Here is a 12,276-nt window from a genome sequence, read left to right as displayed (position 1 = left end):
TTCTCTCCATTGAGAGTAATGTAGGCTGTTGGTTTTGTATATATGCTCTTAATTATGTTGAGGAATTTCCCTTCAATTCCTACTTTGTTTAGGGTTTTTATCAGGAATGGATATTGGATTTTATCAAATGCTTTTTCTGCATTAATCGATATGATCATATGGTTCTTTCCTTTTTTCTTATTTATATGATAGATTATGTTGCTCATTTTTCTGATGTTGAACCATCCTTGCATCTCTGTTATGAATCCCACTTGATCATGATCTTTTCGATGTACTACTGGATTCAGTTGGCTAGGATTTTGTTGAGCATTTTTTGCATCTATGTTCATGAGGGATATTGGTCTATTTTTTTTTTTTCTTAGTAACATCCTTCCCTGGTTTTGTTATGAGGGTTATGCTTTCTTCATAAAACGTACTAGGAAGTTTTCCATCCTTCTCTATATTCTGGAATAATTTGAGTAGAATTGGTGACATCTCTTCCCTGAATGTTTGATAGAACTCACCAGTGAAGCAATCTGGGCCTCAACTTCTTTTGGTTGGGAGTTCTTTGATTACCTAATCAATTTCTTCTTTTGTTATGCATCTGTTAAGGTTTTCTACTTCTCTCTGTGTGAGTTTAGGTAGGTCGTGTTTTTCTAAAAATGTATCAATCACTTCTAAGTTTTTAAATTTGTTGGAGTACAACTTTTCATAGTATTCTGTTATTATCCTTTTGATTTCCTTTGGTTCCATTGTGACATGGCCCATGTGGTTTCTAATGCATATTATTTGTGTCTTCTCCCTCTTTTCTTTTGTTAAGTTTGCCAATGGTCTGTCAATTTTATTAATCCTTTCAAAGAACCAGCTGCTTGTCCTGTTGATTCTTTCTATAGTTTTTCTGTTTTCTGTCTCATTTATTTCTACTCTAATCTTTATTCTTTCTTTTCTTTTGATGAATGTAGGTTCCTTCGGTTGGTCTGTTTCTAATTGTTGTAAATGCTGTGTTAATGTGTAAATTTTGGTTCTTCTTTTTGCATGTGTGCATTTATTGCAATAAATTGTCCTCTCAGCACCGCTTTCATTGTGTCCCAAAGATTTTGGTATGTTGTGCTTTCATTCTGATTTGTTTCTATGAACTTTGTGAGTTCACGTTTTATTTCTTCTACTACCCAGTCGCTTTTCAGCAGGGTGTTATTCAGTTTCCATGTATTTGACTTGATTGCCTTGGTCTTCCTATTATTGATTTCTAATTTGATAGCATTATGGTCTGAGAAGATTCTTTGTAATATTTTGATATTTGTAAATTTATGTAGATTTGTTTTGTGGCCTAACACATGGTCAATTGTGGAGAATGTTCCATGTGCACTGGACAAGAATGTGTATTGTGCAGTTGTTGGGTTGAATGCTCTGTACACATCTATGAGGTCCAGTTGGCTGAATTTGTTGTTTAGTTCTTCTGTGTCTTTGTCAAGTTTCTTTCTGGCTGTTCTATACATTTTTGAAAGCGGTGTATTAAAATCTCCCATGATTATTGTAGATACGCCTATTTCTTTCTTCAAATCTATTAGAGTTTGCTTTATATATTTTGGAGCTATTTCACTGGGAACATAGATATTTATTATGGTTATTTCATCTTGTTCAATTGTTCCTTTAATCAAGAGATAATGTCCATCTTTATCTATTATGCTGTTTTTTTTGCCTTAAAGTATTTTATCAGAGATTAATACTGCCACTCCTGTTTGTTTTTTATTGCAATTAGCTTGGTATATTTTTTTCCATCCTTTGACTTTTAATCTGTTTTTGTCTCTGTGTGTAAGATGTGCCTCTTGCAGACAGCATATTGAAGGATCTTGTTTCCTTATCCATTCTTCCAGTCTCTTAGCTACTGCATTTAATCCATTTATATTCAGTGTAATTATTGATAGGTATAGATTAATTGCTGCCATCATGTTTGTTTTTTTGTGGTGTTGCTGCTTTCTTTGTTCTGTGTGTCATCCTTTGCTGATTTCATGCTTTTTGTGTTTTTTCTTGTGAGTTTCCTTATAGTTTTAATATTTCCGTGTTCTTCTAGGATTTTCATTTTCTTGGTACCTTGTATAGTGTTAATTTTCTTTGATATTACCTTATATTCGATTAAGTTTTCACTCCATTTAGTGCAGTCTATTTTATCCTGTAATGTACCCGACCTTCTCACCATCTGGATCTATGTTCCTATATGTTTACCTTCTTTTACATTGTAATTGTTTTGATCATAGACCGACTTCCCAGATTCTCTGAGTTTGTTCTTATAGTTTTGTTCTGTTCTCAACTTTTCCATCTGTCAATTTAGTTCTGGGATGTGCTGTCATGCATATCAATCTCTGGTTGTTGTCTGTTCTTGTTGGTTCGCAGTCCACAGGACTCCTTTTTGGGTGCTTTGTAGTGAAAGGGTGGCTTTGGCAAAATCCCTTAGCTTCTGTTTGTCCTGGAATATTTTGATTACACCGTCATATTTGATTGATAGCTTTGCTGGATAAAGGATTCTTTGTTGACAGTCTTTTACGTTCAGGGTTTTATATATGTGTCCCCATTGACTTCTTGCTTGCATGGTTTCTGTTGAGAGATCAGAGCTTAATCTGACTTGCTTGACTTTGTATGTAACACTTCTCTTTTCCCTAGTTGCCTTCAGGATTCTGTCCTTATCTTTGATTTAGGTGAGATTGATTATGATATGCCTCGGTGATTTTCTTTTGGGGTCTATCCTTCCTCGGGTTCATTGACCTTCTTGAATGCTTATCTTTTCACTTTTCAGGATGTTAGAGAAATTTTCTTCCAGTAGTTCTTCAACTATTTCCTCTGTGTACTTGTGTGATTCTTCCTGTTCTGGACTGCCAATAATTCTTAAGTTATTCCTCTTCATGTTGTCCAACATGGATCTTAGACCTTCTTCAGACTTTCTAATCTTTTTTACTGTTTGCTCTTCTATTTTAGTGGTATTGAGAGATTTGTCTTCCAGCTCACTAGTTAATGCCTTCCATCTTTTCCATTCTTTGCCCTTTCAGTGAATTGTCTATTTCTGATATTCTATTATTGATCATCTAGACCTCTTTCTGTGGGTTTTGAATTGTTTACAATGCTGTGTCTATCTTATGTAATTGTTCCTGTAGTGCTTTCATGACTTCTTCCTTATTTTTCTCAACTCCATTGTAAAGTGTTTTCAAACATTTTATGATCATTTTTCTGAATTCCTTCTCAGGCATTTCCAAGGTCTGTCCTCCTTCCAGAATGTAGTCTAGGTCTACCTCTAGGTCATTTGTCTCTGACATTTTATCTTATTTCTGGACATGTACTGACATGGCCATTTGTTTTTTGCTTCTTGGACATGGTTAGTGGGTAGCTCCTGCCTTAATACTTAATTGAGTGTGTGTTGTGGTATTTTTTATGCTTCCTGATTGCCTTCAGGTAGATGTGATCAGGATGTGTACTTCCCTTTCACTCTTCTTATTGCTTGACTCAGAGTAACTTTCACAGGTGTTTTCTTCCTCCCTGGTGTATGGCTTTTGGTATTGGTTCTTGCCTGGATTTTGGTGTTTTATAGAGTATGATTGTAGCTTGACTATATGGCAGCAGATGCTGTCTCTTCTTGGGTAATATAGGAAGAGAAAGAGCCCCCCAAAAGTAATGGGGGAGTATAAAACAGCAAAACAGCAACAGCAAAAAAATAAGAAAACAACAAAATTAGATTGGATACTGTGGTCTATAATAGCAGAAAAGGGAGAGGAGGGAGAGAAGAAAAAAATAATCTGTAGCCTAATATGAATATGACTTTAATATCCTCTTTCAACTTCTTGCCTTCAAAGCCACCTGATTAATTTCACGATGCCACTGTTGGTTTTTATGATGTACCTCACAATTTAATTTAATTTAATTTTTTTGCCTGTTTTGTTTTTAAACTCTCTTTGCCTCTCCACACCCCTTGTTCTCACCTTTTCACTATTAAAAAAAAGAGTTCAGGACCGGCTCTTGGGCTGAGAGTATCCGTGCACATATATGGCAGAACAATCCACCAGTGGTCGGGGTGGAGGGTTTCCACTCGCTTAGGCTCCCCCTCTAGTTACCAGAATGGAGGTGTGCAAACAGTGGGGGCCAACGAACAGATACCAAAAAGAAAAAGAAAAAAATCAGAACAAAACAAAACTGATAAAGTATATTATCTACCTTTGCTCTGAGGTTCCTGTGGCATTATTCTGTTGTGGGTCTGTTCCCCCATTTGGTCTTGCCATTTGGTCTTGCCTAAGTTGTCGGCTCTGGGCCTCGGAGCCTGGCAGATTAAAAAAAATATGTGATTTCTTACTCCTGCTACAAGTTCCACTAGCTTCAAACTAGCTTCAAACTAGCTTTAAATGTTTTAAATATTCCTAGATATGTGGTTCAGAGTTTTGGATCTCTGCCCTGAACTCTCTTCACCTGGTATTCTGTGGTATTGCTGATGTCTAACTTCACTGCACCTCTACCTTATCCACCATCAAGCCCCACCTCTGTTTCTAGGTTTTTATTTAAGAAAATACCTAGAGTACTTACTATTGCTGGGTAGTATGGTTGGACTATGCTTAACTTTGTAAGAAACTACCAAATTGTCTTCTAAAGTAGATATGTTGTTCTTGTTGTTTGTTGTTAAGTGCTGTCGAGTCGGTTCTGACCAATAGCAACCCTGTATAGGGTTTCCAAGGAGCTTGAGCCACTGACCTTGCAGTTCAAACCCACTTTGCAGTCCAGCACATTAACCCACAGTGCCACATTTTCACCAGCAATGAGTGATAGTTCCCATTGTTCCACATCAGTGCTAGTATATGGTGGTGTCAGTATTTTGGAATTTAGTCATTCTAATAGGTGTGTCATACCAGGAATCCTGGTATGGCTTTGTAAGATAGGTGCTCAACCACAAGATCGGTTTGAACTGCAAAGTCTGTAGTGTTAACTCATTGTTGTAATTTATAATTCCATATGCTTTGAGGAGAGAAATGGAATGGGGAACAAAGGGTCATCAACTTTATATTGTTTTTTTTTAAAAAAAAAAAAAAAAAACCTGAAGGAAAAATGTTTAAAAATAACATTTGTTTTCAACTCAAGAAGCTGGAAAAAGAACACAAATCAAACAAAACAAAAGAGGAAACCGTCAGCATAAATAAAACCAGAAATTAATGAAGTAGAAACATCAAGATATATAGAACTGATCAATAAAACCTAGAACTGATTCTTTGTAATGACCGATACATTAGACAAAAGCTTAACAAATATTACCAAGAAAGAAATAAATAAAGGATACTAATAGAATAAAAGCATTATCAATGAGAAAAGAAAGCATAACAAGAGAAATAAAGGACACTTTTTAATTTATAAAAGAAAACCGTCCGCGGTACCACACTGGCTGCTCCGTCCACCTCAGTGGTGGGGAGCGAGCCAGGCCTCCCACTGCCTCTGCCTCAGGGTTGTGCAACCCTGGACCACAACCCGTTCGGGGCCGGAGGGCAGATTTTGTAATTCATTCATGTTTGCATATGCAGAATATATTCATGAACAAAAACCTACAGTAACAAGGCTGAAGCACGAAATCAATTTGTCTTTCACTCTCACCTTCCTTCGGCAGAGTTCAGGGCACTGTGCTGCATGTTCTGTGAAGGACACAAAGGAATAAGACTTTCCCTGCCTTTCAGGAGTTTAATGAGAATGAAAGATACAGACAAGCTAGAACATGGGCCTCTGTTATGCACTTGAAGCCATACTGGTAGCTCCAGAAGAAAGAGTGAACTCTGGACTTCGGCCAGGAGCCCCTGGCAACATCCATGAGCCACCAAAGGGCCATCAAGTATGAAAGGTGCAGTGCAGGCTACGGGAGACCAGGTGTCTTTCCTTCCACCTCTCTTGGTGCAGCCTCATCTCGAAAGCCTTTTGGGATCATTTCTCCAAATGTTCTGTGCAGCATGAGTGGGAAGGGTCCTGCAGAAAGCAGCTTGAGTATTAAAACCAAAAAGAATGTACCATCTGCAACAATCTACCAAGGCGAAGAAGGGGAAGGGCCACTTGACATCTGGGCTGTTGTGAAGCCAGGAAATACTAAGGAGAAAATCGCATTCTTTGCAGCCCACCAGTGTAGCAATAGGATAGGGTCTACGAAAATCAAAAGCTCCTGAGATATTGATAGGAGAGCCAACAAAAGAAGGAAACAATCAGGCGATCTTAAAAAAACCAAGATACAACTAGAAGGGATGATAGAGATCAACAGCAGGTGCTACCAGCCAGAGCCATTTGTGTGAGGCATCGAGCACTGTTCTGTGCATTCTGTGAGTGATGGCGACGGTGTCTGTGCAGGGCGGCCTCTGTCGGTCATACAGATGGTTGCCCTCCTTGAGCAGAGAGTCAGTGCTCTAATAGCCAGTTGTGCGAAGAATTGTACAAACTCACCTGCCCTTGTGAGGTTTTCTGGGCATTCCCGAGGTGTGCCCCCAGCCTTCTCTACCCCAGGAGCCCGTGAAGAACCCTTGGAAAGGGGCATTCCCGAGGTAGGCGAGCCACAGAGTGAGCCAGTCCATGTCCTCAACATAGTGGCTAGCGTGATCCGGGGAGCCTCTCGAGGAATAACAGCTTCCAGCGCAATGTGGGTAGGGTGTTGCTTGCAACCGGAACCCAGGCTGATGATGACAAAACACAAAAAGCTGCACCAGAAACTCAGGTGGACCCTGTGGGGTCTAGGTCTGAGGACTGTGACCCCTCAAGAGCTGACCAATGTTCTCCAAACGGAGACTGGGCGTGGGATGGTGTGGGTTCCCACAGGGACAATGCTGGACTTGAACCAGGTCCAGGTCAGCAGCACTCTGCCGGGAAGAACAGCAATAGGTATAATGTGGAAATAACAGAGAAACTTGTCGGGTCATCCTTTCCTCCTCACACCTGCCTCCCAGCCACTGAATTGCCCACAGACGCTGTTAAAGTATGTGAGTAGAGAGCTTGTGCCACTTACTAGCCAAAGTCCTGACCAGAGAAGAAAAGAGTCTTTGTACATTAGTATCACTGTGTGTAAGGTAGAGAAAGACCAGTCTTCTAGTGTAAACCCTGGTGGCGACCCACTTCCAGGGATGTTATTTTTCTTGCCTCCTGGTCAGCATGAGTCAATCTTCTCAGAATCTAATGGAAGCACAAGAGAGTCTTCAGAGACCAGCCAACCTGAAGATGCATCTAAGGTTGACGGTGCATGTGAGGAAAAATATGTTTCAGCTGAGCCTTTTGTCCCACCAGCCTCTTCTGTGGAGAGTGCATTACCGGTGCTTGAGCTAGTGATTTGGAAGAAGCAGATGTCTCATGACTTTCTGGAAATCAAGTTTAAATCCATCAGCTTTTGGAACCTCAGCAGTACATTGCCTTTCTGCCCAACTACAATATGGTGAAAATTTTTGTGTTGCTTCCCACCAAGAGTTTAGTGGATCTTAAATGTACCTGCTGCTATTTTAAGTTCATCATTGAATACTACAACATCAGGCCAGCAGATTCTTGTTAGGTTTGAGATCCACGCTATACAGAGAATCCTGGCAAGCAGTGCAAGAAAAAGTATGTGAAGGGTGACATGTCCCTGTGCCGGTGGCACCCCGAGCCCTACTGTCAAGCATTGCCCTATGGGCCAGGATACTGGATGTGCTGCCACCGGTCCCAGGAAGGCTTCCCTGGCTGCAAGCTAGGGCTTCATGACAATCATTGGGTCCCTGCCTGCCACAGCTTTAATCGAGCAATCCATAAGAAAGCAAAAAGGGACTGAAATCGAAGAGAAATATTAAATTGTATGCAAGAGGCAACAAAAAAGACAGGTTGTATAAAACTACCCACATCCCACCCAGATACACCAACCAAGTGAGTGTTGTCTCTCAGAGTTGTCACTGTAGGAGGAGCTTTCCTTATTCCATCAGGAATGCCATTTCTCAGGCAGTTTCCACCCACAGATTTGCAAGCTGTACCGAAAAGTCTCCTTGTTCTATAGTGGCACCTCACATCGGATCCAGGGTGATATCCCCCAGTTTGTTTCACTTAGCTGTGAGTAATTGCCTGTTTTCTTAAATCAAATCCATCTTCAAAGGACAAAGACATGCCATCATCGAGAACATTCAGAAGAGTACTCTGCAGAAGACAGTCCTTCTGAGAAAAGGATTTCACAGAGGTTTCATGCACTGGCACCATATTTGAAATGGCAAGAATAGCAGCACTCTTGGATTAGAAGTATACATTGAAAGAGAAAGCCAGGCACCTTCCCTTGGACCTTGTATGCTTGATCTGTGAGGTTGATGTTTGTGGTGGGAAATGGATTTCATGCCCTGTGGTGTTTACAGTGTATATAATCGTTGTGGTGTTTTCATGGGGCTATGAAAGTGCACGTCAAACTCGAGCACCTTTACCTTTAGCTGGGTGCTTTGGACCCCTCTGTAAATAACCCCCTTACAGTTTAGTTGTATATACCAGACAGCTGGCCGAACAACGTAATCACCACAATGCATCTAGGATAGTATTGCAGCTATAATCGTGTTTTTTATGGTATCATCTCAAAATTTTAAATCCTGTATAAAATATGAATGTTTCCCAAATAAACTATGAATGTTTCCTTTATAATATATGAATGTTTCTGAGAAGAAACTCTAAATAGTTAAGAGGTTAACCTAGTCTAAGGATACCAAATAAGGGTTTAACTGGACAACCTTAAAATTAGTATAGAGGACAATCCTTTGTTATGTTCTAGTGCTCCACCAAGAATGAGAGAATAATATATAGTCAGATTATAACATTCTTGTCTATCCTTCCTGTCTGGTAAATTGTTTTGTTTTTTTTTTTACTTCAGTAAAAACATGCATCATAAATGGGATAAAATATAAATAAAAGAATACCAAGTGCAGTTTTAAAAATCTAGTTAAAACTGATAAATTTTCTAGAGAAAGAAATAATATAAGAATAAACTTAATAAGAAATGTGCATAAACTACATGAGATAAAAAAAAGAAACCAAGGATAGAAAAGATTTAATTACTTGAGAGGCATGCCATATTTCTAAATGGAAACAGTTAATACTTATAAGATGCCCATTCTCATTAAATTGACCTATTAATTCAGTGCAATGCCAAATCAAAACACAAACATGAAGTTTTATGAGCAAGCCAAATCTAAATGTCATATGAAAGAGAAAATATACGAGAATAATCAATTTTTTTGAAAAAGAAAACTGAGGACTTATATCCATAGTGGTTAAAATAATACAGATAGAATTTCAAACAGAGAGGAAAGAATAAATAATAAATCCACCTGGGAAAATGATTCATTTTATCCCCTACTTTGCATCTTGTGTAAAAATAAATTCTAAATGATTAAAGAACCAAATTTAACAAAAACCTATAAAAGTATTATAGATTCGGGTTGCTAACCAACACATGAAGAAATACTTATAATAATTAGCCATTAGGGAAATGCAAATCAAAAAAGCAATGTGATATCATCTCATCCCAGAATTAATTTGTTGTTGTTTTTTTGTTAAGTGCCATCATTGGGGTTCCATCTCATAGAAGCCCTGTTTAGGGTTTCTAAGGAGCGACTAGTGGATTTGAACTGCTTCCCTTAAGGTTAACAGACTAATGTGTGTCCTACAGCACCACACCAGGACTCATAGCAAAGTTCAGAAAAGCAGAAAACAACAAATGTCAACAAGGTTGTGGAGAGGATGGAACCCTCATACATTGCTGGTGGGAATGTAAAATAGTGCAGTCACTGTGGAAACAGTATAACACTTCCTTAAAAAGTTGGAACTAGAAATGACATATGACCCAGCAGTACTACTACTAGATATATATCCTAGCAACATTATTCACAATAGCAAAAGGATGGAAACAACCTACATGTCATCAACAGATGGATGGATAAACAAACTATGGTACACAAATAGAATGATTACTATGCAAATTAAAGAATAACAATGGATCTGTGAAACTCCTCATAACATGATGAAACTGGAGCACATTACGCTGAGGGAAATTAGTTCATTACAAAAGGACAACTATTGTATGAGGGGGCTAATATAAAATGTCAAGAAAAGATTTACTCAAAGAAAGAAACATTATTTGAAGTTTATTATGATGACCTTCAAAATAGAATAAAACACTAACTAGACTGTGGACACCTATTGACTTTGGTGAAGGGAAAGGTAACGTACAATAAGTGGAGGTCAGCACAAAATGATCAAAGCAAAGAAAACACTGGGAGAAGAACAGAGTTAAAGGCAACAAAGATAAATACTATTATATACACAATCCTACAGTAACAGTAATAATAGTAATCTATATGTGGCTACATAGATAGACACACAAGCTGAACAGGCATAGGAAAGTGAATAAGACTGTTGTTGTTAAGTGCCATCGAGGGTTTGACAGGTTGTTTCTACATATGTATTTATGAAGATAAGTAAAAAAGTGTTCTACTTCATACATACACTAGCTTATTCCAAACAAAATGTATTTAAGTGTGTCTCTGTGTTCAGTGGATAGCTGCAGACAAGTTCTCTCAGCAATACATTAATTTTTGTCTCATTAGGGTGCCTTCAAAAAAAGGGAGTCCATCAAAATCATGGCTTCAGAGGGGATCTGCTAGGCCACTTAACAGAAAGTTATGGCAACTCTTTGAGGGAATCTCAAAAGGGTAATCTTGATAGTTTTTTTTTTAATGACATATAATGATCACAGGGCCTTAATATGAGAAAATTTTAAGAAAATTGAAAACTGCATTGGTGAGAAAGAGACCAGGAAATTGTGCCGAAGAATTTTTTACTATCACAAGATTGCACCAGCTCATTCTTCAAGGTTAGCAAGGGCTGTCCTATGGGAATTTCAGTAGAAAATCTTACCCTACAGTCCAGCTCTTGCCCCATCAAACCTCTGTTGTTCTCCCAATTCAAGGAACATTTAAAAGAACCATGATTTGTGTCACTGGAGGATGTCACAGCCATTTTGATGTGGTATAAATCAGAGTGTAGGGTTAGAGAGAGATGTAAGCACTGCCTTCAGAAGTATGTTAAACTAGATGGAGATTATGTCAAGAAACAGTAGATTCACATTTTAATATTTTTTGTTTAATAAAGGTTTCTATGATTTATTGTAGCAGTACATTTGGACTTACCCTTGTACATGTACTGCAAATACATCCATGAATATAATAGAGCATATACAGGACAAATACCTTGAGAGAATGAGACACTGGGCCTAAGGGCTCAGGTCCATAATCTGGAGGGACACCAAGGTCAACTGGCATAGCATACTCCACAAAGACAACGTTCAACTTCAAACTTTCTTGAGTAACGATTAGCGTCTTAAAAGCATGTGAGCAGCCATCTAAAATGCAACTATTGGCATTCCATGTCCAGTTCAAAGAATAATGAAGAAAATCAAAGATTCAAGGAAAAAAATTAGTCCAAAGGACTAATGAACCATGCAAACCACTGTGTTTCTATATTGGAAACAATCAAGCCAGGGAGGAAGTGGGTAGAGTGCTGTAACATTGTGGAGATTACCATCAATGTCATGAAAGAAATTGTTGAATGGAAAACCAGTATATTTGCTTTTTACATTTACACCCAAATCACAATAATCAAGTTTTGTTTAAAACAAGTATTAGAGAAATATGTGAGAATGTTTTTATGATCTTGGGCTGCAAACATTTGTAGATTTAATAATATAAAAATTTAAAAATATTTTATAGGAAAAGGTACTGTGGATGAATGAGATTTAAAGACAAACTGTGTAAAGTAACTGCTTTACATATGACAAAAAAGGGGTAATATAAACTAAAGATAAAGAGCTCTTAAAATTCTATTGAAAAAGAGATTAATGATCTCATGGAAAAATAAAGAAGAGCAAAAAGAACAGGCAAGGACAGACTTCCGGTGCATCCCTGACCAGGCAGCACAAGCTAGCCCTCTGTCCAACCTCCAAGGCTCAGGCCTGCCCATCAAGGCACAAGTTTCTAGAAATAATTGAGAACGAAAACACAACATACCAAAATCTTTGGGACATGGCGAAAGCTGTGCTGAGAGGACAATTTATTGCAATAAATGCACACATCCAGAAAGAAGAAAGAACTAAAAACCAACACATTAACACAGCATCTACAACAATTAGAAGCAGACCAACAGAGGGAACACACAGCCACCAAAAGAAAATAAATAATAAAGATTAGAGCAGAAATAAATGAAATAGAAAACATAAAAACTATAGAAACAATCAACAAGACAAGAAGCTGGTTCTTT

The 12,276-nt window shown here is 38.2% G+C and overlaps 1 protein-coding gene and 1 pseudogene across 1 annotated transcript in view; both read left to right on the top strand.

Moving 5' to 3' along the window:
• Positions 1-12,276, top strand: part of PHKA1 (phosphorylase kinase, alpha 1 (muscle)) — a 436,562-nt gene that overhangs the window by 287,653 nt on the left and 136,633 nt on the right. The gene's annotated exons all lie outside the window — the stretch shown is intronic.
• Positions 5,724-7,784, top strand: LOC102820718 (annotated as a pseudogene).

This window comes from Chrysochloris asiatica, unplaced genomic scaffold (genome assembly GCF_000296735.1).
Source record: "Chrysochloris asiatica unplaced genomic scaffold, ChrAsi1.0 scaffold00239, whole genome shotgun sequence".
NCBI classification, from domain to species: Eukaryota; Metazoa; Chordata; class Mammalia; order Afrosoricida; family Chrysochloridae; genus Chrysochloris; species Chrysochloris asiatica.
Note: the sequence above shows the minus strand (reverse complement) of the source record. Positions and strands in the feature narration are given on the sequence as shown.